At 41.6% G+C, this 26677-nt stretch overlaps 1 non-coding gene across 1 annotated transcript; it reads right to left on the reverse strand.

Moving 5' to 3' along the window:
• Positions 1-24910: 24910 nt before the first annotated feature.
• On the reverse strand, positions 24911-24982 carry Trnav-aac. Its single transcript has one exon. It is a non-coding gene; the product is annotated as a tRNA-Val (tRNA).
• Positions 24983-26677: the final 1695 nt, after the last annotated feature.

Below are 26677 nucleotides of genomic sequence, written 5' to 3' on the forward strand. Positions count from 1 at the left end.
TCAGAAGTACAAATTTCAGATGCTATAGACGTTGTATACAATGTTGTATGTGAAAAGTTAATTTTAGTGATAAAAAATAGCGCCACAGCCGTATTTTGAGAACGTCTATATTCTTCACACGACTGATTTCGGCGGCACATTACCGCCATCCTAAACCCCACCACTGCCAAACGGGCGTTTGATTTCCTTGGCGCATTTATTGTGAGAGCCTTGTTACTAGTACCCTTGCGGTAGCTGAAGAGAGCTAACCCACGTGCGCTAGTAACAAGAATCCCACAGTAAATGCGCCAAGGAAATCAAGTACTCTTTTAGCACTGGTGGGGCCTGAGGAAGGCGGTAAGGTGGCGCCGAAACTAGTGGTGTGAAGAATAAAGACATTTTCATGATACAGCTGTGGTGGTACTTTTTCTCATATATATCTTCATCTGAAGTCCCTCGTCCATGCAGTGGGAGGGACATCCATAAATTTAATATTAGCAAAGTGAACATCTGTCTGTGCTTCAACTAGCCACCTCCTAACCACCCTTCCTATGTGGGTGATGTCAACTTTCTATTTTCAAATGGGAACTTCCCATTTTATTGCATATTCGGATTCTACGTCAACAAATATCTACAGCTTACTCAAATCATCATTTTCCATTCGTACACTATCGGCCATTAAAATTGCTACACCAAGAAGAAATGCAGATGATAAACGGGTATTCATTGGACAAATCTATTATACTAGAACTGACATGTGATTACATTTTCACGTAGTTTGGGTGCATAGATCCTGAGAAATCAGAACCCAGGACAACCAACTCTAGCCGAAATTGTCGGCCGGTGTGGCCGTGCGGTTCTAGGCGCTTCAGTCTGGAACCGCATGACCGCTACGGTCGCAGGTTCGAATCCTGCCTCGGGCATGGATGTGTGTGATGTTCTTAGGTTAGTTAGGTTTAAGTAGTTCTAAGTTCTAGGCGACTGATGACCTCAGATGTTAAGTCCCATAGTGCTCAGAGCCATTTGAACCATGTGATTTTCTGGCCGTAATAATGGCCTTGATACGCATTGAGTCAAACAGAGCTTGGATAGCGTGTACAGGTACAGCTGACCATGCAGCTTCAACACGATACCAGAATTCAACAAGAGTAGTGACTGGCTTATTGTGACGAGCCAGTTGTTCGGCCACCATTGGCCAAACGTTTTCAATTGGTGAGAGATCTGGAGAACGTGCTGGTCAGGGCAGCAGTCGAACATTTTGTGTATCCAGACAGGCCCACTCAGGACCTGCAACATGCGGTCGTGCATTATCCTGCTGAAATGTAGGGTTTCGCAGGGATCGAATGAAGGGTAGAGCAACGGGTCGTAACACATCTGAAATGTAACGTCCACTGCTCAAAGTGCCGTCAATGCGAACAAGAGGTGACCGAGACGAGTAACCAATAGAACCCCATACCATCACGTCGGGTGATACGCCAGTATGGCGATGACGAATACACGCTTCCAATGTGCGTTCACCGCGATGTCGCCAAACACGGATGCGACCATCATGATGCTGTAAACAGAACCTGGATTCATCCGAAAAAATGTCGTTTTGCCATTCGTGCACCCAGGTTCGTCGTTGAGTACACCATCTCAGGCGCTCCTGTGTGTGATGCAGCGTCAAGGGTAACCGCAGCCATGGTCTCAGAGGTCAGAGATAGTCCATGCTGCTGCAAACGTCGTCGAACTGTTCGTGCAGAGCCGGCCGCGGTGGTCTAGCGGTTCTAGGCGCTCAGTCCGGAACCGCGCAACTGCTACGGTCGCAGGTTCGAATCCTGCCTGGGGCATGGATGTGTGTGATGTCCTTAGGTTAGTTAGGTTTAAGTAGTTCTAAGTTCTAGGGGACTGATGACCACAGATGTTAAGTCCCATAGTGCTCAGAGCCATTTGAACATTTGTTCGTGCAGATGGTTCTTGTCTTGCAAACGTCCCCATCTGTTGACTCAGGGATCGAGACGTGGCTGCACGATCCGTTACAGCCATGCGGATAAGATACCTGGCATCTCGACTGCTAGTGATACGACGTCGTTGGGATCCAGCACGGCGTTCCGTATTACCCTCCTGAACCCACCGATTCCATATTCTGCTAACAGTCATTGGATCTCGACCAACGCGAGCGTCAATGTCGCGATACGATAAACCGCAATCGCGATAGGCTATAATCCGACTGTTATAAAAGTCTGAAACGTGATGGTACGCATTTCTCCTACTTACACGACGCATCACAACAACGTTTCACCAGGCAACGCTGGTCAACTGCTGTTTGTGTATGAGAAATCGGTTGGAAACTTTCCTCATGTGAGCACGTTGTAGGTGTAGCCAACGGCGCCAACCTTGTGTGAATGCTCTGAAAAGCTAATCATATGTATATTACAGCATCTTCTTCCCGTCGGTTAAATTTCGCGTCTGTAGCACGTCATTTTCGTGGAGTAGCAATTTTAATGGCCAATAGTGTAGTAGATAGCTTTGTAACCGACAAATACCAATTATGCCTGTTTTTGGAATTAAGAACGAACACATTTAATTCTACATTTCACTTACGATGTAAATATAAACCTTTGTGTTTACCGGTTGACTTTTTTAAAAATTTATTTTGGGGTTGAAATTTTCATTGTACAATATTGCTAACCGTTTCAGTGTCTGATTAGAAACTAAGTTTAGCGTGATCTGGGAACAACAATGTTGATGTAATAGTTTTCTGTTCTCGGTGGGATTCTTGATGTCAGTATATCAGTGAAGTCCCTTTCCTCTCACCTCTGGTGTGCTTGATTTCGGTGAGTATCCATGGCAGGTGCGCCAGTAAATGAAATGTAGAATCACATGCGTCGGTTCTTAATTGTGAAATCAGGTATATTTGATATTTAGTATTTTATCCATCTTCAGCAACTGTAGTCGTATATAATGATATAATAAGCAACCAGCTGCATACAAGAAACTTAATTCCTTTAGCGGTTTCGGGCACTTAGTGCCCTTCTTCAGGCATAACCTTCTGAAAAAAGGTACTAAGTGCCCGAAACCGGTAAAGAAATTAAGTTGTTTTTTTAAGCAGTTGGTTGCTTATTATTTCATTATATACTTGTTATTTGTCGATTACAGCGAATATGCAATAAAAATGGAAGGTCAGGTGGTGGCCAGTTGTATCTCAGACATACTTAACCTTTACTATTATTAACTTTTCACCTAGGACATTTTTTTCCGTACGATGCGTCGTTCTCGAGATACTTAGTTGTCTCAAGTTAAAACAAACACCTGTACACTTAGTTCGAGAAGCGACTGGACAGGTAACTGTTGGGCCAAGCTCAGCAAGTGAAAACCTATCGAACAAAGTGGCAACGTGAATGCAAGTGCTTATATGCTTTGTTATGCTAACGATAATAGGTCTGTCGTACCGTATCGTTTTGATGTGTACAGGACATGCTGCTACGATAGTGAAGTGGATGTGGAAGGAATGACTAGAAAAGTGTCATACAGCAGTGACTTGGTGCTATGCCACATAATGTGATGATATCATGGGATGACTGCCATCTTGTTTGCGTGACTGTCACGGACAGTACAGGTTTTGCCTCGTCACTTGCGCACTGCCAGGGATTTGCGCACATCTACGTCGATAATTCAACCAGGTTTGATGTCGGCAGGACTGGTGATACTGAAACCATTTCGTCGGTTTCTATTGTAATGAATATGTCGTGACAAATGAAAATTTGTGCCCAACCGAGATCCGAACACCGCATGCAGTTCAAAGATTTAAGGAAATACTTCTACCTCAATTGAAGGAAGAATTGGTTCATTCATTATGTCTGTCGAATCTCTACCACTGTGGTGAAGATCAACACGGCACGTTTAGCATAAACTCCACACGACTGGAACTGACAATTAATTCTTGCGTAATATGTATGTACAGCGTGAGTCAGGACGAGAGGTACCTGCCTTGAGCAGTGATAATATCTGTGATTCTGAACAAAAAACTTCGTATGGAAATATGCCCTATTCCGAATGGTTTCCAAGAGAGAACAGATTTAACGTACATTGTTATTTAATTTATATATTATTCTGACATTGCATTATTTACAACGTACTACAGTAGTGTAGATGAAGTTGAGACGAACAGTTTGACACAGAACACTTGTAATCTATCAAGTCAAAAAACTACCTGAAATGAGCGTACAGAAACTACCTAAGCTACAGCGCACGTGCGTGATACGAGATTTTCAATAATCTCGGGCTCTCTTTGCGGTAACTATTAGTCCTAGAAAAAAGATGAATACGCTCATTTTGTAGGATATTTAATGCAGTTGACGGAGCGCAAGCTCGAGTTAGGGAAGGATGGGGAAGGAAATCGGCCGTGCCCTTTCAAAGGATCCATCCCGGCATTTGCCTGAAGCGATTTAGGGAAATCACGGAAAACCTAAATCAGGATTGCCGGAGACGGGATTGAACCGTCGTCCTCCCGAATGCGAGTCCAGTGTGCTAACCACTACGCCACCTCGCTCGGTGAGTTATTGAAGAAAAACGTGCAAAAGTAACATTAAACGTATTGTATCTCGAAAACCATTCGGAACAGGGCATCTTTCCATAGGACAGAATCGTTAATACCATCACCCGTCAAAGCATGTACCTTTCCTCCAGACTCACCCTATATGTATCTACACTCCTGGAAATTGAAATAAGAACACTGTGAATTCATTGTCCCAGGAAGGGGAAACTTTATTGACACATTCCTGGGGTCAGATACATCACATGATCACACTGACAGAACCACAGGCACATAGACACAGGCAACAGAGCATGCACAATGTCGGCACTAGTACAGTGTATATCCACCTTTCGCAGCAATGGAGGCTGCTATTCTCCCATGGAGACGATCGTAGAGATGCTGGATGTAGTCCTGTGGAAAGGCTTGCCATGCCATTTCCACCTGGCGCCTCAGATGGACCAGCGTTCGTGCTGGACGTGCAGACCGCGTGAGACGACGCTTCATCCAGTCCCAAACATGCTCAATGGGGGACAGATCCGGAGATCTTGCTGGCCAGGGTAGTTGACTTAAACCTTCTAGAGCACGTTGGATGGCACGGGATACATGCGGACGTGCATTGTCCTGTTGGAACAGCAAGTTCCCTTGCCGGTCTAGGAATGGTAGAACGATGGGTTCGATGACGGTTTGGATGTACCGTGCACTATTCAGTGTCCCCTCGACGATCACCAGTGGTGTACGGCCAGTGTAGGAGATCGCTCCCCACACCATGATGCCGGGTGTTGGCCCTGTGTGCCTCGGTCGTATGCAGTCCTGATTGTGGCGCTCACCTGCACGGCGCCAAACACGCATACGACCATCATTGGCACCAAGGCAGAAGCGACTCTCATCGCTGAAGACGACACGTCTCCATTCGTCCCTCCATTCACGCCCGTCGCGACACCACTGGAGGCGGGCTGCACGATGTTGGGGCGTGAGCGGAAGACGGCCTAACGGTGTGCGGGACCGTAGCCCAGCTTCATGGAGACGGTTGTGAATGGTCCTCGCCGATACCCCAGGAGCAACAGTGTCCCTAATTTGCTTGGAAGTGGCGGTGCGGTCCCCTACGGCACTGCGTAGGATCCTACGGTCTTGTCGTGCATCCGTGCGTCGCTGCGGTCCGGTCCCAGGTCGACGGGCACGTGCACCTTCCGCCGACCACTGGCGACAACATCGATGTACTGTGGAGACCTCACGCCCCACGTGTTGAGCAATTCGGCGGTACGTTCACCCGGCCTCCGGCATGCCCACTATAAGCCCTCGCTCAAAGTCCGTCAACTGCACATACGGTTCACGTCCACGCTGTCGCGGCATGCTACCAGTGTTAGTGACTACGATGGAGCTCCGTATGCCACGGCAAACTGGCTGACACTGACGGCGGCGGTGCACAAATGCTGCGCAGCTAGCGCCATTCGACGGCCAACACCGCGGTTCCTGGTGTGTCCGCTGTGCCGTGCGTGTGATCATTGCTTGTACAGCCCTCTTGCAGTGTCCTGAGCAAGTATGGTGGGTCTGACACACCGGTGTCAATGTGTTCTTTTTTCCATTTCCAGGAGTGTATGTACGTACGTATGTATGTCTGTGTGTAACTTTCGGTTGTTTTATTATGTCAGTGTGTTCAATAATCATGGTTCCACATGCTCTGGGTGCTGCACTGATTTCTTATTCAGTGGAATCTAGTACACCTGTTCCTGCATTTCACCTATAATCATTGTATAGCGTGAGGATAAGATCTGAAACGTCCAGCACCTTGGCTATAGCCAAGCGTAACTGTACTCTACGCTTCTATGACAACCATACACCTGCGGAACAATCTACCCACCAATCTTCACGAGACCCAAAACTCTAATCATTACGGAGAAGAGTAGAGCTCTTCCTGTTTTCATTGATGTATCTTCGCATTCGATATATTCAAGCTGTCTTCTTCGTGCCCAGAAGAAAACAAGTCCCATTGCCAACACCACCTCAGCTTTCGTCTCCACTATCTTCTTTTCCAATTTTTTTAAAATATGCCCTGATGTCTCTTCTTCCATTTTCTCTCTTGGTAACGTTTATCTACTGTTCGTCAGTCCTGAACATACTACTTAACTTCTTCTCCAGATTTGACTTTGTTGGTAATGCCATCATGCCTTCCTGTTAATATGTTATAACACCCATTTGACCAGAACATTGTGTAACCAGTAAGGGACTTATCAAAATGTTTATAAGGACTGATATAATAATAATAACTACGTGATTACAGTATCTATTTTAATAAAAACATTAATAATATGTACTAACCAATACATTTGAGAATTCGACAGTCTTGGTCATATTTCATTTTATTGTTTTGAATCACTTGCGCGTCATTTATGAGAAATTTTGCTGCATGAAAATTTTTCGTGTCAATGACTGTTTAGTAATTTAATATTATTGTTGTTATTATTATTGATACTGTAGTTGTAACTGTGAAGATCGATTATTATTTGCAGTTGTATATTGTTTGTTAATACTGTAAGAAAATCCACTGGATAGGAACACAACATGAAGGATTAATATTGGCAAGTAAAACAAATGCTTTGATCAGTAAATAGTTTTTTCACGAAATCAACTACTCCAAATTATATGTTGCATAACACGTAATATTTCCGATAGTGCCAAATTCGTAGTCACCTTAGAAACAAACTTTGAACGTCGTAAGTCATTTACGGGGCAATTAACACACTGCAAAAGTTATTGAAGAATGCCACTAAAACATAAAAAGTTTTCATAACATCTTGCATACACATTATCACAGCAACCAACAGGTTAGAGTGTCAGTGCGCAGGGCAATTTTTAGGTAACGGCGGTGATTTCTGGCAAACTTCAAAACTTATAAAGAAGTTTGAAGTACCTATTGATCAGCTATCAAGCGAAAATGGCCCCAAGAGGTTTTCTGCGGTAATAGGTTTTCAGCCGTGTCGGCAGCCTTCTTGAAATATGCCATGCCACGTAAAGTTATACACTCAGCTATCAATTACACGACAGGAAAATCTATTACTATCTTTAACTATCGTCTTTATGTTTCAGTTGTTTAGAAAATAATATGTGATGTACTCCAGAAATTTTATTTGCGAAAACGTGCTACAGCTTGTGTGTTATTGTAACACAAAAAAATTAACTATAAAACAACGCAAGAAAACAGAGAGAAGAGGAAAATGAAAACCCTTATGATTATTTGTTAAATCACTAACAAAAATTATATTATCATTCTGAATACTTAGAAAGGAAAGTGTAATGTAAATACTAAAGTAGGATACATCGTTTCTCAGTATGTCAGTACTTAAATATTTTGTACATTACAAGCTTGAATTAAGTAAAGATTATTCTTAGCCTTCTCCTCGTCCTAAAAGTAATCATATCAACACTAACGTCGCAATAACTACTTTCTGGTTCTAACAAACACACAAACATGTAACTAAGTATGGAGGTGAAATATACTTTAAAAATGTTAGCTCTGAAGCTATCCTGATGAATGGTTTAACAGAGTATCACAATGCGTCATGACCGTCACACACAATAATATAAGCTATTGTGCACACAATGCGTTCACCACGGTGAGGATGCACAGAAAAGTAAAGGAATAAAAAAATATATAAAAAAATATAGAGCACCTACTGCTTGTATATCCGTAAGAACGTGTACACAAAATCTGCTCAGCAACATTTCATTATCATGTGTGATGATCTTTACAGAGTTAGAATGCATCATGATACTTCGTGTAGCCATCCATCGTGTTGGCTTGACAGCCAGTGTTATGAAAGTATTTTGACGCTCGTTTTTACTAGTATAAATTTTTAATACTTGAAAATGGCCTATTTAGCTGAATGTGGAAAATAATGTTGATGCACTAAACAAGATTCTTGCAGATAAATCTCCAATTAGCGGAGACAATGTCGCTAATCAATAAATTTAAATGTGTGTTACAATATGCGAAGCAAATGTTTTAAAAAAGAGAGAGAATTCGCTTCTTAATGATACTTTATACAGAATAAACCACTTCAATGAGCAGCAGTGTCTTTTAGAGCTTTTCTAAATCATTCCATATAATGTCAAACAAATAAAATGGGTCTGAGCACTATGGGACTTAACTTCTCAGGTCATCAGTCCCCTAGAACTTAGAACTACTTAAACCTAACTAACCTAAGGACATCACACACATCCATGCCCGAGGCAGGATTCGAACCTGCGACCGTAGTGGTCGCGCGGTTCCAGACTGTAGCGCCTAGAACCGCTCGGCCACTCCGACTGGTTAATGTCAAACAACACCTACATTTGCAACAAGAGATGACAGAAGAGATACACAATTATTATTTATGTAGCCTCCAAAATACTAGTGTGGTAACGACACCCTGAAAGTAATACTTTATTTATGTACTGTGTAAGGCGTGCGATATAGAAATGTGTGACTATTGGAATAGGCGGTAACAGGAGCGTGTAGCAGGCTAGGGCTACAAATTGAAGTTACTGGCGGAGAGGACGTAAGAGCCTGCTGGAGGCTCATTTCCTGTCTCACCGTCGCTTAATGCGGTTCTCCACCCACCAGCCCGCAGAACCAGGCTTTCTTGTTGTTTGCTGTCTTCTGTTTCCATCCTGGGGCGTTTTCAGCTATCCACTCAACCTCTGAATCTTTCGTCAACTGCAGCCTACTGAAAGTCTTCAAATACTTCAAACAGTTAGTTACCTTGTAACCAACAAAGTAAGGTCTCAATGAATGTGATGCAGCACTGTGAGAGAGTATAATAGATCAGTTGAACACCAGACCCCAAAACTGCATGGTCTTCTGCGAACTATACTGGAATTACATGTTTCCAAACTGGGAAATTACCTTTTGAAATGTGGTTCCCGTTATTTCTCATTAATTGTTTTTTGCTACAGTGTAAACGAATATTGCCGTGAACATTTTGCACGTAAAGTATATTTTTACTTGTTTCTTTGGCATCTGAGCATGGATTCTGTTATTCATCAAGTTGTTAACAACACTGATTAACAAAACCGAATTTTTTCTCTGTGATTTTAATCAAAGCAGTTTATCTTTGTGGTTCCGAACTCGGTGAATATCACATTATCATTACGAATTATGACTTAAGTGTTTTTCTATAAGGGGTGATCAAAAAGTTTCCGTTTGAGGGCGTTGCTACAGGTGTATGCAACATAGCGCAGTTACAAGGCCGGTATATGAGCACCGACATGTAGGCAAGGGGTTAGTGTGGCGTTGGTGTCTTTCCGATGTGCGAATGAATGTGGAAACGTGAACTATGGCGACGTCTTTACCAAATCTGTCCAAACAGGACCAACGTAATGTTATTCTTTTCTTGCCCACCGAAGGACAAACACCGGTACACATTCATCGGAGAATGTAGAATGGGTATGGGGCAGCTTGTCTCTCGAAAATCACAGTTGTGGAATTATGCACCAAATTCACGGTAACGCACGTCCCCAAATGTCGTAATGCAGAAGTTACACAAACACAAGTGTGAGACAGTCGACCACCCACCCTGTAAATGTGACCTCTCCCCATGCTATTATCACGCCTTCGGTACCTTAAAAGAGGCTCTGAAGTGTCGACGATTCTAGTCGGACGAGGATGTGCAACAGGCTTCTTCACGCAGCAGAACACGGCGTTCTACCAAACGGTTTTTTTTTTTTACCTGGTGCGTCGGCGGAATCATTGCCTCAACGATTACAGCGATTTTTACGGAATGTTATACTGATACTGGACTTGACGCTCTTCGAATGAAAACTATTTGATTGACCCTTTCATAATTAACATTAAAAACGTAGAGACGTTTTTACTTCCTTATCTTTCCTCAGAGAAATATCTTTGAAGACGCAATGGCTCTGTTTGTCGTATTTAAGCTGATCCTAATGATTTTGTGATGAATATCGTCTAGTAATCAGCTAACATCGAGTCACACATTTTCCCTAGTACCTACCTCCCATCATCGAAAGTTTTTGGTTGAAGTGTTTCCCCTTTCCCCCTCCTTGTCACCTACAAAACACAATTTTCTCCTTCCAGCAAACTTTCTGAATACCTGAATGTTTAGTTTCGGTCTGTATGTGAATGAACGGACTGACATAAGCCCTTCCTTTATTTTGTCTTAAGTGGGAGGTAGTAATTTATTATGCACAAGCAAAAATGTTTCTTCATTCTTATTCACAGCATTTACAAAAAAAGAAAATCCAGAATGCCTAGTTTTTACATAAAGAGTAGCGAGCTGAATTTTGCTTAATTCTGCAAGTAGTTAGTTGATAACGTTATGCGTTCTAGGCTCAAATGATTGATGTGTAGGCGAATCTGTCTATTTTTAAGCGCATGTCTTGGCACAGTCGTCTCACAGGCCCAAGAACCATTCAGATTTTGTTTAACGTTAATGGAAGCCAAAATTGTTGCAATGTATCTCATATTATCAGCAATCTTTCCCTTCTACTTACACTGAAGAGAGGAAGAAACTGGTACACCTGCCTAGTATCGTGCAGCCCCTCCCCCGCGAGCACGCAGAAGTGCCGCAACACGACGTGGCATGGACTCGACTAATGTCTGAAGTAGAGCTGGAGGGAAATGACACCATGGATCCCGCAGGGCTGTCCATAAATCCGTAAGAATACATCTACATCTACATTTACATCTACATCTACATCCATACTCCGCAAACCACCTGACGGTGTGTGGCGGAGGGTACCCTGAGTACCTCTATCGGTTCTCCCTTCTCTTCCAGTCTCGTATTGTTCGTGGAAAGAAGGATTGTCGGTGTGCTTCTGTGTGGGCTCTAATCTCTCTGATTTTATCCTCATGGTCTCTTCGCGAGATATACGTAGGAGGGAGCAATATACTGCTTGACTCTTCGGTGAAGGTATGTTCTCGAAACTTTAACAAAAGCCCGTACCGAGCTACTGAGCGTCTCTCCTGCAGAGCCTTCCACTGGAGTTTATCTATCATCTCCGTAACGCTTTCGGGATTACTAAATGATCCTGTAACGAAGCGCGCTGCTCTCCGTTGGATCTTCTCTACCTCTTATATCAACCCTATCTGGTACGGATCCCACACTGGTGAGCAGTGTTAAAGCAGTGGGCGAACAAGCGTACTGTAACCTAGTTCCTTTGTTTTCGGATTGCATTTCCTTAGGATTCTTACAATGAATCTCAGTCTGGCATCTGCTTTACCGACGATCAACTTTATATGATCATTCCAATTTAAATCACTCCTAATGCGTACTCCCAGATAATTTATGGAATTAACTGCTTCCAGTTGCTGACCTGCTATTTTGTAGCTAAATGATAAGGGATCTATCTTTCTATGTATTCGCAGCACATTACACTTGTCTACATTGAGATTCAATTGCCATTCCCTGCACCATGTGTCAATTCGCTGCAGATCCTCCTGCATTTCAGTACAATTTTCCATTGTTACAACCTCTCGATACACCACAGCATCATCTGCAAAAAGCCTCAGTGAACTTCCAATGTCATCCACAAGGTCATTTATGTATATTGTGAATAGCAACTGTCCTATGACACTCCCCTGCGGCACACCTGAAATCACTCTTACTTCGGAAGACTTCTCTCCATTGAGAATGACATGCTTCGTTCTGTTATCTAGGAACTCTTCAACACGGCATCTACCTGTGACGGGGTGAAGATCTCTTCTGAAAAACACGTTGCAAGACATCCCAGATATGCTCAGTAATGTTCATGTCTGGGGGGGGGGGGGGTTGGTGGCCAGCGTTAGAGTTTAAACTCAGAAGAGTGTTCCTGGACGTGTGGGGTGTCGCGTTGTCCTGTTGGAATTTCCCAAGTCTCTCGAAATGCACAGTGGACATGAATGGCTGCAGGTGATCGGACAGGATGCTTACGTACGTGTCACCTGTCAGAGGCGTATCTAGACGTGTCAGCGGTCTTATATCACTCCAACTGCATACACCCCACACCATTACAGAGCCTCCACCAGGTTGAACAGTCCCATGCTGACATGCAGCGTCTATGGATTCCTGAGGTTGTCTCCATACCCGTACACGTCCATGCGCTCGTCACAATTTGAAAAGAGACACGTCCGAGCAGGCGACATGTTTCCAGTCATCAAGAACCCAATGTCTGTGTTGACGGTTCCAGACGAGGCCTGAAGCTTTGTGTCGTGCAGTCATCAAGGGTAGACGAGTGGGTTCTCGGCTCCGAAAGCCCATATCGATGTTGTTTCGTTGAATAGTTCGCACGCTGATACTTGCCGATGGCCTAACAGTGAAATCTGCTGCAATTTACGGAAGGGTTGCCCTTCTGTCACGTTGAACGATTTTCTTCAGTCGTCGTTGGTCCCCATCCTGCAGAATCTTTTTCCGACTGCAGCGATGTCAGAGATTTGATGTTTTACCAGATTCCTGATATTCACGGTACACTTGTGAAATGGTCGTAAGGGGACATCCCCACTTCATCGCTACCTCGGAGATACTGTGTCCCACCGCTCGTGCGCCGACGATAACACCACATTCAAACTTACTTAAATGTTGATAACCTTCCATTGTAGCTGTAGTAACTGATCTAACAACTGCGTCAGACACTTGTTGTCATATATAGGCGTTGTTTACGTATCTCTGAATTTGGATACACATGGCTGTACCAGTTTCTTTGGCGCTTCAGTGTATAATAATAGCTTACTCTGCATTACAGTTGCTGTGTAGACACTTAAGTACACACGATATGAAGAGCATTCGATGTACTGTGCTATGAAGGTGATGACAATTTCTTAGAAACTGCTGTTAATCGAAGATTTTCATTTCTGTTCCCATAATTATCCTGATTGATTTATTCAATAAAAACTGGCTTTGTTCGAGATATTTTTCGTTGTTGGTGATGTAATTCTACCAATATATTTATTTATGTATTTTGGTTGACCATATAAGAGCCACGATAAACTTACAACCGTTAAGATAGTTCTCCTCATTTATTATTTTTAAGTTAAGCCAGATGTTTTTCATCACGTTACTTTATCAAGCACGGCGTTCATCCGATCGTTTCGTCCCAGTTGTTCGAATCTCGTCTCGCAAAGTCTCAAAATCTTAAATATTGTTATAGCTGTTCTGAATAAATTTCAGTTTTTTTTCTCTGCGACTGTTTATTGTAGAGCTATCTTGACGTTCATGTACCATGAGCTCTCGTTTGTATATTGCAGATGCGTTTAGTCCACTTGGAATCACTCGTTCTACGTATATGACCACAAAACCGAACTCTTCCTTTGCGCATTGTGTCTGTAATCTTTTTCTGTCTTAAAATGTATTTAACTTTTCAATTTTTTCCTTAATGCATTTTTATAAATTTTATTTAGTATATAGTGTAAGTATATTTTCTCTTTTCCATGTAATTCCGCTAGTAAACATCTCTCACAGAGGATAAGACGCTTACAGGATGGGGCAAATAAAAGTGGCTCGGAGATCAGAGTTCCAGGGTACAAAGAAAAACAGCAGAGGAAAGGAAATATAGTACTAACTCGACTATAGCAAGTGATGAATGTGACCACTTTTGGGCTCTGGTCAGCAAGTTGCTGAAGGCGGATGTAAGCTGGACTGCTGGAATTGCTTCAGTCTCATCCGAAATATTCTGTAGCTGTTCTTGAAGACGATGAGGGTTGTTGCGATACACCTTAGATATGAGGGCTCCCCACACAAAGTAATCGCACACTGACAGATCAGGTGACGTGGGTGGGCAAATAGGAGCGAGACCAGACTGACCTCTGCTAACAGCTCCACTCACACTGAGACAGCCCGCACTACGCTTCGAACCGGTGTGGATCGCGTGGTGGGCGTATAAGTGGTGTGCGCGTCACAGGGTATTGTTAGATGCAACCATTCATGTCCAACCATATCCACTCGTCTGGTCCACTTTTATTCCCCCCCCCCCCTCGACGCCCCCCTCCCCCGTCCACTGTAGTTACAGCTGCTACTTGCTGGAGATCTAACACTGGATTTTGCTACTTATTTCGTGTGGTTTGGAAAGCAGTTTCAATTTCTTTGGTTCTTTCTTTCAAGGTTTCTTTATCTAGCTCTTATCTGCTAGCCACTCATACTGCTAGTTCATTCATTACATTAATTTGTTCTGTTGTTGTTTCAGAATCATCTGTTATTGTGACCATTTCATCTGAAATCTTCGTAGCAGTCTATGTTCATACGATTGTAGGTGCTACTACTTTATAGGTGTTTATTGGGTAGGCGTTTTTTACTTGACGTGTACACTTTTGTTAACTTCTATTTTAGATAATTATTCGTAAATTATGACATTCTTATATGTACTGTATTGCCTCTCTGGCATATGATTCCACAGTGTGTACATGCGTAACAATTTTAAGGTTTCATTTTAGTCTGTGTCATGTTTGGCTGTGCACTGTTCTTTGAATTTTTCCATTTTCTTTTTCGAGTATTTCAATAATTTAAAAAAAAATAGTACTGATGTTTAAGATCCGTCCGTTCGTTCCATATGTTTTATCGTTGGTTTTATATGTTTATATAAATTCAAGTTCCTCGAGAACGTTCATGGTAGGACTCTTCGGAATTTTATGAAGTACCTACAATGCGTGTTCAGTTGTATGTCCCGTGTCTTGACGATCTTTCACACGGTGAGCCGGCCGACGTGGCCGCGCGGTTCTGGCGCTGCAGTCTGGAATCGCGAGACCGCTACGGTCGCAGGTTCGAATCCTGCCTCGGGCATGGATGTGTGTGATGTCCTTAGGTTAGTTAGGTTTAACTAGTTCTAAGTTCTAGGGGACTAATGACCTCAGTAGTTGAGTCCCATAGTGCTCAGAGCCATTTTTTTTAACACGGTGAAAAAAATTTGATTGGTTTTTATCGCTATTGGGAATGTTCTTTAAATCATGCGGAAAGTTTCTTCCAGTCTGGCTTATGTAGAAATTATTACAACTGTTACATGTTATTTTGCATAGACCGGGGCTAGCACAGATTGGTGGTTTTGTGTTACTTGATTGTAATTTCAGTTTGAGGCTGTTAGTGGTCTGTAAAGCTAGATGTATATTCGTAGGTCTGAATAATGCGTTAATTTTGTCCGAGAGTGTACCCATATAAGCAGTTGATATGTATTTGATTTTCTTTCCAGATGTTGTTTCTTGGATTAGTCATATTTGGCCGTGTACTGTATTCGTCTTGGGTGTCACGTATTTTTTTCATAACTTGGTGACAATGCTACGATCGGAATTGTTTTTATGCGCTTTATATTGGATTGCGTCTATCTCTTTTTGAATTCTGTGTGCTTCTACTGAAGATTTTATAGTCTGTTAATAAAATACGGAATGAGTTTTCCGATGAGAAAATCGATTTTTGTGAAAATGGATTCCGAATTATTTAGAGTCTCCATTTTAACACAGTGTACAAAATATTGTGACGATGTTCATAGAAGTGTTTTAAAAAGTTTCTTTAAAAATTGCAGCACACAATGTTCTGCAGCATGTTTATGAGGCATGAAATATGCCTGATATAGCCTGCCTTGCCAGAAAAATAACTGAGCACAAGGGAGTTATCTTTTCTGCTGGATACATTGCAAGACAGTTGACAATCGATTTTGCGCTATTGTTATTGCTTTGTGAATAAATCCGCGTGTTTGTTTTGAATGTCATATTTTGTTAATTAATTGAGTTTTTTCCCTTCAGCGTGTCAAGACATAGTATGAAGGTATTGAAAAAGCGTGTACATTGGTGCAAAAAAGTAATTGTTACTCTGAATTCGTCTCGTTCATCATCTACATCAGTAGCGTCTAACGTCTACAATGGTTGTGATATTTTGGAGCTGAAGATCAGTTCAAGAAACTTAATATTGGGACTACAAAATATGAGACAGTTTATGTGTCTTTATATCAGATGTCCTGGAGAACATTGTGTGCCGCAAACAATGTGGAAAAAATGACGTTTCACTGAAATGAAGAACATATAGGACTTACTTTTGAATTAGAGTTGATGTGCAATTATTGTAAACGTAAAGCTATTTTTTCAGTTCCTCACATGTTACTGCAGATACATGTAAACTATATGATGTATGCATTAGACTGGTTTGTGGTTTACGGTATAGAGATAAGGGTAGGGCTGTGGGTGTCTTGTTATGTGGTGTGCTAAACCTCCCTGCTCCACTCTCAAAATATGGCAAACACATCACTGAAATAGGTCCTGCTGTTGAAGATGTAACACAGGTAAAAATGAAAGATGCTGTTGAGGAAGCTGTAGTTGGAAATAATAATAAGAGGGACTTGTCCGCAGCTTTTGATGGGAGCTGGCAGAAGAGAGGCCACACATCTTTGAATGTTATTGCAACAGCTACAAGTATGGACACTGGCTAGGTAGTTGATTTGGCTGTAACTTCCAAACATTGCAGATACTAGGATAAACTAAAAAATAAACATGAAGAAGAGTGCATAGAAAATTATTATGGTTCAGGCAGTGGAGTGGAAGTTGCTGGAGTAAGAAGTATATATCAGTGCTCACTAAAACGGTACAACGTTAGACACGTAAATTATCTTGCAGATTGTTACTCAGAGACATTCAAAGAAATTGACGCTTTGAGAAAAAGATGGGATCAAGAATTCGACTTCTCAAGGCTAGTATGACAAGGCAAATAATTGAGGGATGGAAAAATTTTAGATGGGAAAAACAGACGACAGATGCTTCCTTATAGCATGTTCAGAAGTGCTATGTGTCTAGCAATTAGACAGAATACAGCAAATGCAGAATTAATGAGATGAACCGTATGGGCTCTGTTTTTTCAAAAAGCTTCAAGCAGTGAGAAACCTCAAAGTGGACTATGTCCAAAAGGAGAAGATATAAATTGGAAGTACAATAATGGTAAGGTAACTAAACAACACAACTTGCGCCCTCATCATTTGCCGACAGCCATAATGGACCAAATAAAACCAAAATCCCGTGACCTTGCAGTTACTAGTCTACTAAAGAAGTGTCTTCATGGCCGGACTCAAAATCCAAATGAGTGTGTGAACCATTTGATATGGAACAGACTACATGAAACTGTGTTTACGGGTACAAACACTCTTCATTTTGGTGTTTATGATGCTGTTTCACCTTTCAATCAGGGCAATGTAACAATGGCAGAATTTTTCTGATGATGGGGCGCTTTGTAGGATGGTGAATTGCAGCAGCTATGATTTGCTTATACGAGGAACGCCTCAGGTATTCAGATAATGTAGTAAAAATCATTTCAGAGATGGTTACACAGCATAGGAGAGACATCAAGAGGAAGCTGTTGGATAATTCTGATGATAGCAATGGAGCAGTTGAAAGGTCTCTGTTGGGTTCCTTTCCTGTTAATTTCTTAAATCTGTTGTCATTTACGGCATACACTCCACTTCTAAATTTACTGTGGTGTTTCTGACTCTATCTGGGAGGAGACTGAGCAGTGGAACATGTTACTTTTACACATAATCAAGAACGATCTGTCACACTACTACACTTTAAAACACAGTTTACATGTAATTCATGTCACACAGTCTCATACGGAGCCTACATCTGCTTTCTTTTATATACTGTATATGATAAGATACTGTCAGCCCCCTTCCTGTCTGTGTGAAAGGATGAATGAGCAAATGTATTTCTAGTTGCACGCTTGATGGTAGCAGACAAGCCTGTCTGCTAGAGAACAGTAGGACCAACGTCGGAACAGGTAGCTACGCTTACTAAAAGCAAAGAGGTTTCTATTCTTAGTATGGTCCTGTCCGTCCCTTGTCATGTTGGTATAGGAAGCTGCCTCTCTGGTCACTTCCGTTTGTATCTGTGAAGCACCCTCAGTAGGGGCCCACGCCAGTTGGTCTGCGGCGAGCGTCTGAAGTGGTAAGATCTACAGCTAAGCACATCTCTGCTAAGTCCATAGGAAAATGGATTTCTTAAGTTCAGCCTAACTGAGAATTTAATCACCTTTATTTCAGGTTTAGATCTAAAATATCTAATGTTATCTTAAATTGCAACACAGTGTAATTCGAGTGTGAAGTTCAGAATATCGTCCAGTAGTTGCTTTGTCACTACTTTGTGAGTAAAGTGGAATCACCTGTTGATGAACTATAACTCTAACTAAGATCATCAATCAAATGCGAATGTGCGTGAGAGTATAACGTCTCGTCTTGAGAATATTTTTCAACATAGCAACTTTTCTTTATGTTCAACCCATGTGGGGTGTACTTTGTGAGACCAGTACCACGTCCTTATACAATTGTTTGACCCATCAGGTTAATAGTAAGACGATAGTAAGCAGTTCGAGGTTTTTCTTTTGTAAATTGCGTTTCGATGTCATTTATTTTAATTATCAAAATTATTGTGGAGTTACATTCTTTGTGTAAACCAAGTTGACCACGTGAATCATGCGGTGTAATCATCAAAGTAGTCCTCAGCTATTCTTTTCGGGAAGATTTCACAGAGAGTTAGTATGAATTTAGTATACCAGTGAGTGGTAATTTCATGACAGACAGGATTGTGCTATGAACGTAACTTCTTTGGGTGAAAATTGAATCGGTTGGTTGTGGTTAATTTCCTCTTGCATATGTTTCAACGTTCTTCGTGTGTTATTTTATGAATGCAGTGTTGTACGCAGTCTCCCAATCTTGGCCCCATATTTGATGAGTTCCGTAAGATTACAAACTCACATTTTCACAATCCTAAATAAGGCACCAGTTTAGTTATGAATCAAGTTTAATATGCTGAAATTTTAACGGAGCAATGATCAATGTTAAATTAAATGTCCAAATATAAACTGATTTATTTCTTTTTATTTAAATTCTCTTTATATATATATATCACCGGTTGTCGTAAGATGACTATTAAAAGATTATAATTAATGTTAGTCTGATTGGGAATTTAGTAAGCTTGACTGGATACCTGGTGAAAGATTTGCTCAGTAATGCAATGATTACTGTTAAATTAAATGTCCAAATATAAACTGATATATTTCTTTTTATTTAAATTCTCTTTTTATATATATATCACTGGTTGTTGTAAGATGACTATTAAAAGATTATAATTAATGTTAGTCTGTGATTCTTGACTTTGATATCATTGACGCATGCGCTTTCAATCTTCAGCAGCTTTGTATCACGTGACTCTCCGTATAAATAGGCACGCGCAAACGCTATGAACTCAGCCTCTGACTCGCCTTGAAGATGGCTGGGAGGTTTCTAGCCGAAATATCGCAAGAAGAATTGTCGCTGTCCCGAGTGCACGCCCGAAAGATTATGGAACAACAATGTTTGTCTGGTTGGGAATTTGGTAAGCTAGACTAGATACCTGGTGGAACATTTGCTCAGTAATGCAAGGTTAACTTCCCCAGATAGCTCACAGCTTTTAACCCGCTTTTATTGTCTTGAATATCAGCACCGCTTTCGGAACAACTTAATGCATCAACATTACACAGGCATGCATTGAAATAAATACTTTGAAGCTCATGTCCCATAACTTTAATTTTTTTGTATATAGGATACATTTTCTCAGAGTTTATTTATAGCAGAAAGATAAAATTTTCAGGAGTATTCCCTTAAGATCTTATAATATATTTGAATTAGAAGAATAATGAAGTTATTTTGTATTAAGGGATTTGTATTTTAAAATACTTGTTAAAACGTGTAACTTTTTTAACATTTAGAAAAAATAAAATGTCAAAAGGTTAACTTTCTTTTTCCAAAATCATTAATTTAGTAGAAAAGCAGAAGATGTGTACATGTTCTGTGAAAAAAACCGAGAGTACAGTCCCAAGAACTCACGAAACAATATTCCTAACTTTTGACTCAATTTTACATCGTAAGCATAGTGTATACCTTATAGTCTTAAGCACAGTGCGAAAAAGTCAGAGTTTTGGTGACACTTGGTGACAGGAGTTTGCATTTCTGATGCAGTAGGCGGAGGTAGCTGTCTGTAAATATCGAACTTGTGGTAGCCAACCTTTCTGCTGATCTTGAGATCCAAATAATTTGTAGCAATGTTTGTCTCTATTTCCATCGTGAATCTGATATTTGTATGTAGATTGTTTAAGGGCTGTGTATTTCTTGAATATCTGTGTGAGTCCCATTAATTAGGATAATGGTGTCGCCCGCATATCTTAGACCTATAGAATGTTTTTTCCTTCAGTTTTGGCCAACTAGAATTTGTTCGCGGTTGTTGAGAAATATGTCCATGATTGTACCTGCTATGTTATTACCCATGCCCACCCTATCAGCCTGAAGATAGATTTTATCGTCAAATTAGGAGTAATTTTGAGATAATGCTACTTCTAAAAGTTAAACAAATTAATGTGCAGCAATGATTGATGTATTTCTGAATTTCATTAAGTTATGTTAAACGATTTGTATTGTTTCTTGTACTGGCATGCCTCGGGCATGGATGTGTGTGATGTCCTTAGGTTAGTTAGGTTTAAGTAGTTCTAAGTTATAGGGGACTGATGACTTCAGATGTTAAGTCCCATAGTGCTCAGAGCCATTTGAACCATTTGAACAAACAATGTATTTACCTTAATAGTGTTCAAAAGTCATTATACATATATATATACAAATTTATATATACAAATTTACTGTCTCTCATGGACACACGTCCAGATCAACCGCTCTCAAAACCCCGCCATCTATCTCCCCACATCCACCACTGCTGGCGGCTCACCTCCAACTGCGCAGCGCTACGCGCTGTTCACATCCAACTGCCCAACACTACAATAGTAAAATTCCAACAATGCAAACCAGCCACAGACTGCACACAGCACAGTCAGTGATTTTCATACAGAGCACTACGTGACGTTACCAACATAAAAACCTAAACAGCCTACTTACAAAGATACGCACAATTTCTTACCGAAGAGCTACCAGCTCTCCTAGAGGAAGTACCATTACAAATACGTAGGCGTATGTGGTGCCAGCAAAATGGGTATCCGGCTCACTAGTAACTTAGGGCTAGCTTAGCGCTCATCCATCTTTCTCCTGTTCGCTGGATATACGTGAAGACGTTATCAGTTGGCCTGCTCTTCCACCTAAGTTCTTTCTCTGAGGTTAGCTCAAAGATGAAGTGTAGGTACAAGTTCCGACGACCCAAGCGATTTTCAAGAGATCGCACTTTTGTGGCATGTGTAATGATACCGAAGGAATCTCTTCAGTCTTTCCGGAAGTCGTTGCATCTGTGATGACATAGGTGAAATGCAGTACACAGTGCGCATTTCGAACACTTGGTGACATAATCGAAATTTTAAGGAAGTGTTTTTGAGCACAGTCTTATGTGATTTTGTTTTTGTTGCTGTTGCTGATGTAATTTTAATATTCGACAGCGATTCTGATTTCCCGCTCCACCCAAGTATCGATATGGGGCACAGGTCAGAGTTACTCTGCCTACATACCCTAGCTGCGGCGTACTCCCGCGCTAGGCGCATTGCAATGTCGCAAGAGTGCATGTAAACACCATGGCCCCACACTTGCCAGTCATTCTCGTTAGTTCAGTGAAGATTTATATTTGTGCCATTGATTAGTAGCGTGTTTGGCCTTGCCTGTATTATGTTTTTGAGTCGAATTCCTCCCTGGTCTGTTTCCGTACGCTTACGACGACTTTACTACGCTCTGGACTTCGTGAACATCGCCGTCACTGACCTCAGGTAACATCTGGTTTGTTCCACAGGTCTCTGCGTTACCGTCAGAGTGAGTGATCATAAACTGTGTTCTGCCTACGGAGAGTAGGACAGAATAGTAATTTTTCAATGTAACTGTGTATCTTGACACTAAACTCATGACACGAATTTATTATTTAACAGTGTGTACGCCTCAATTTTGTGTTCTACAAACCGATTCACTGTTTGATTTGCACCTTTCTTTCAAGGTTCTCGCAGAAACAAGAGCAGAACTGTCACTGAACTAGGGAATCATATTCTATAACAGTTGCCTCCCAGTTGATGTGTAGGGCCAACCATGTGTAGCTATGTGTAGTTAGTGGCAGTTTTCAATCAAATTGTTCTCCACTATTCTGCTTTTGTAAGTGGACCATCTTAGCTTCGTCAAGCAGGAACGTTCCATCAACCTGATGCGATATGTTTCGTATGACGAAACGAAATTCCTCATAAAAATTGGGTTTCATGTTCAAAAGAAAAAAATCCTAACTTCTAAGTATTGTAACTTCTCCATAACTACTAAACGAATTTGGGAGACTGAAACTCCTTTGAATTCGTCTCCCTTAGAACTACGATACTAGCAGCAGAAATTATTACAGTTTCATTTTGAAAAGCGAAGTTGATACCGACATTTCTGTATGAGGCTGTCCGTCGTTGAGTGAAGACTCATTTACAACTCATTTGGGTGCACCGTAGGTTATGCCGAGAAATAATTGTCAAAAAATTTCGATACAGTGCCCTGTTTTCGATTCAGTTAGGATTGGAGTTAGCCAATAAGGTCGCTGTGTACGAAAATTCAAGCAGCCTGCCAGAGACTGTGTTGCTAAACCTCTTCTTCGTTCAATTTCCTCAACCCGAACAAGAGAGAGATACAATTAGTGTCAGTTGTTCTCATAGCGTAGATAGCAGCACACGAGATTGCTGCTGCCCAGTGTGCAATGTCTGTATCGCTCTCTTCTTCGGTTTGAGAAAATAAAATGAAGAACACGATTGGCACCACCGTATCTAACAGGATGCTTGAATTTGCACACACAACGACCTGATGGGCTAATTTCAATGCTAATCAAATCGGAAACCGCTTAAAGTATCGATTTTTTTACGTTATTTCTCAGCACAACCTGTCCTGTAACACCTTAACAAACTTTTCAGTGCACTGTGTTCAACGTGGATTTCCACAGCAGACAAGCCCTATGAGTTCCAATGCTGACGTAGCCAGTTATGACTGAATTGGGTATAAATTGTCGAAACTGGACCGTGAATCAATGGAAACGTTTATGTTCCATTAGAGGCTGCAGTGTAGTATAATTCAGCAACTGACATATTTATAAAGTGTGTCAAGAGTCGCTGCTATGTGACAATTTTTATTCTCTTTCTTTCACTACAATTCTGTTTCAAATAAACCGTCATTATCGAGTGACCAGCGGCACAAAGTGGTTGACATTATTTCCATTATATATCGTAATGTTATAGTAGAACACTGATTGCTACTTATTTATGTACTGTCTAGATGGATTGACATACATATAACATGGTTGGCACCTGTATTTTGACTATCGTTCCACACTGAAGAGCCAAAGAAATTGGTACACTTGCCTAATATCGTGTAGGTCTCCCGGGAACACTCAGAAGTGCCGCAATACGACGTGGTATGGGCTCGAACAATGTCTGAAATAATGCTAGAGGGAACTGACACCATGAATCCTGCAGGGCTGTCCATAAATACGTAAGAGTACGAGGGGGTAAAGACCTCCTCTGAACAGCACGTTGCAAGGCATCCGAGATATGCGCAGTAACGTTCATGTCTGGGGAGACTGGTGGCCAGCGGAAGTGTCTAAACTCAGAAGAGTGTTCCTGGAGCCACTGTGTAGCAATTCTACACGTATGAGGTGTCGCAATGTACTGCTGGAATTGCCCAAGTCCGTCGGAATGCGCAGTGGACATGAATGGATGCAGGTGACCAGAAAGGATGCTTACGTACGTGTCACCTGTCAGAGTCGTATCTAGACGTATTAGCGGTCTCATAGCACTCCAACTGCGCACGCCCCACACCATTACAGAGCCTCCACAAGCTTGAGATTGTCTCCATACTCTCGATACAATTTGAAACGAGACTCGTCTGGCCAGGCAACAGGATCCAGTCATCAACAGTCCATTGTCGGTGTTGACGGGCCCAGACGAGGCGATGTTCAAATGTGTGTGAATTCTTAAGCGACCAAACTGCTGACGTCATCGGTTCCTAGACTTACACACTATTTAAACTAACTTACGCTAAGAACAACGCACACACCCATGCCCGATGGAGGACTCGAACCTCCGACGGAAGCGCTCGCGCAGTCCGTGACATGGCGCCTCAAACCGCGCGGCCACTCCGCGCAGCCAAGACGAGGTCTAAGGATGTGTGTTGTGCTGTCATCAAGGGTACACGAGTGGGCCTTCGACTCCGAAAGCCCATATCGATGATGTTTCGTTGAATGATTCGCACACTGGCACTTGATGGCCCAGTACTGAAATCTGCAGCAATTTGCGAAAGGGTTGCACTTCTGTCACCTTGAACGATTCTGTTCAGCTGTCGTTGTTCCTGTTTTTACAGGACCTTTTTCCAGCCTCAGCGATGTCAGAGATCTGATGTTTCACCGGATTCCTGATAAAAAATTAAATGATCGTGTGGCATTGTTGGCCGGGAAGCCCCATTTGCCGCCGTATTGCAAGTCCTTTTGAGTTGACGCCACTTCGACACAAAACACACAGTCCCCTGCCGGGAATCAAACCCGGGCCCCCTGCGTGTTAAGCTGTAGCGCTACCGCTACGCCACAGGGGCGGACGGATTCTTGATATTCACGGTACACTCGTGAAGTGGTAGTACGGGAAAAAGTCCCCACTTCATCGTTACCTCGGAGATGCTGTGTCCCATCGCGAGTGCGCGAATATAACACCACGTTCGAACTCCCTCAAATCTTGATAACCTGCCATTGAAGCCGCAGTAACCGATGTAACAAGTGCGCCAGACTCTTGTTGTCTTGTATAGGCGTTGCCGTCAGCAGCGCCGTTTTCTGCCTGTTTACGTATCTCTGTATTTGAATACGCATGGGTATACCAGTTTCTTTGGCGCTTCGGTGTATATTTTCTGAATGAAGGTAATAATTACTTTGTTATGATGATAAAGTGATAATTTCGTAGCTATATATATCATATGTTTACAAGGTATAAGTCCTGTTGTACAGATTTTATATACATTATTTGGTTGCACGTGTATCTCTGCCAGCTTTCTGTTCGCAGCAGTCTACGTTTATAAAGATTGTAGGTGCTATTAATTTATAGATGTTTATTTGGTAGGCGTTTTTTTATTTGACGTGTACGCCTTCGTTAACTTCTATTTTCGATAATTTTTCGTAAATTATAACATTTTCGTACATACTGTATGGACTTACTGACATATGTTTCCACAGTGTGTATATGAGTATGTTAAGGTTTCATTTTGGCGTGTGTCATCTTTGGCTGTGCACTGGGGTTTGAATTTTTCCATTTTCTTTTTCAAGTATAGAACGTTCATGGCAGGACCCTTCGGAATTTTATGAAGTACCTGCAATGCATGTTCAATTGTTCCTACCGTGTGTTCACAGTCTTTTAGATGAACAAAAAATTTGATTTGCTATTATCGCTATTTCGAATATGCCCTTTAAACCATGTGAGAAAGTTTCTTCCAGTCTGGCCTATGCAGAAATTATTACAGCTATTACATGTGATTTCCTATATGCCAGGGCTAGCATGGAGTGGTGGTTTTATGTTACGTGATCTTAATTTCAGAGTTGTGTGGCTATGAACCTATGTACATCTAGGCTACGTGCAAATTACCTCCTAAGCAAAAAGCTCAATATAGTACTGAAATAATTATTTACATATACTAAATAATATACAATGAAAAACTCAAGTAATTTAGCAAAATAGATGAAAGACATCCAGATCCCACCCAATGCTAAGCTCATGTCTTTTGATGTCACCTGTTTAAACACGAATAACTATGCAACCAAATTACCTCCTAAGCAAAAAGCTCAATATAGTACTGAAATAATTATTTACATATACTAAATAATATACAATGAAAAACTCAACTAATTTAGCAAAATAGATGAAAGACATCCAGATCTCACCCAATGCTAAGCTCATGTCTTTTGATGTCACCTGTTTAAACACGAATAACTATGCAACCAACGCTCACATCCCCTGCATCTGATGTTCAGCCTGCCTCAGCCAACTCGCATTTTCAGCGATCCCATAATGCATATTTCTCATATTAAACTTTCCGTGATTTCTAAAGGTAGTTTCATCGATAAAGAGAATTCTTCGAAGAAAGAACCACTGGCCTGATGTTGTGTCAAAGCCAATTGTCAGAATTCCATATGTCTTCTGGAATCCCGCTGGTTATTCCGCTGGTAAAGTTACACATGTTACTGATGGAAGCTGTTTGCGCACAAAACGAAAACAACGCTGGAATGAATTATTTCAGAGGCAGTTG

Source organism: Schistocerca piceifrons, chromosome X, assembly GCF_021461385.2.
Source record: "Schistocerca piceifrons isolate TAMUIC-IGC-003096 chromosome X, iqSchPice1.1, whole genome shotgun sequence".
Taxonomy (NCBI): domain Eukaryota; kingdom Metazoa; phylum Arthropoda; class Insecta; order Orthoptera; family Acrididae; genus Schistocerca; species Schistocerca piceifrons.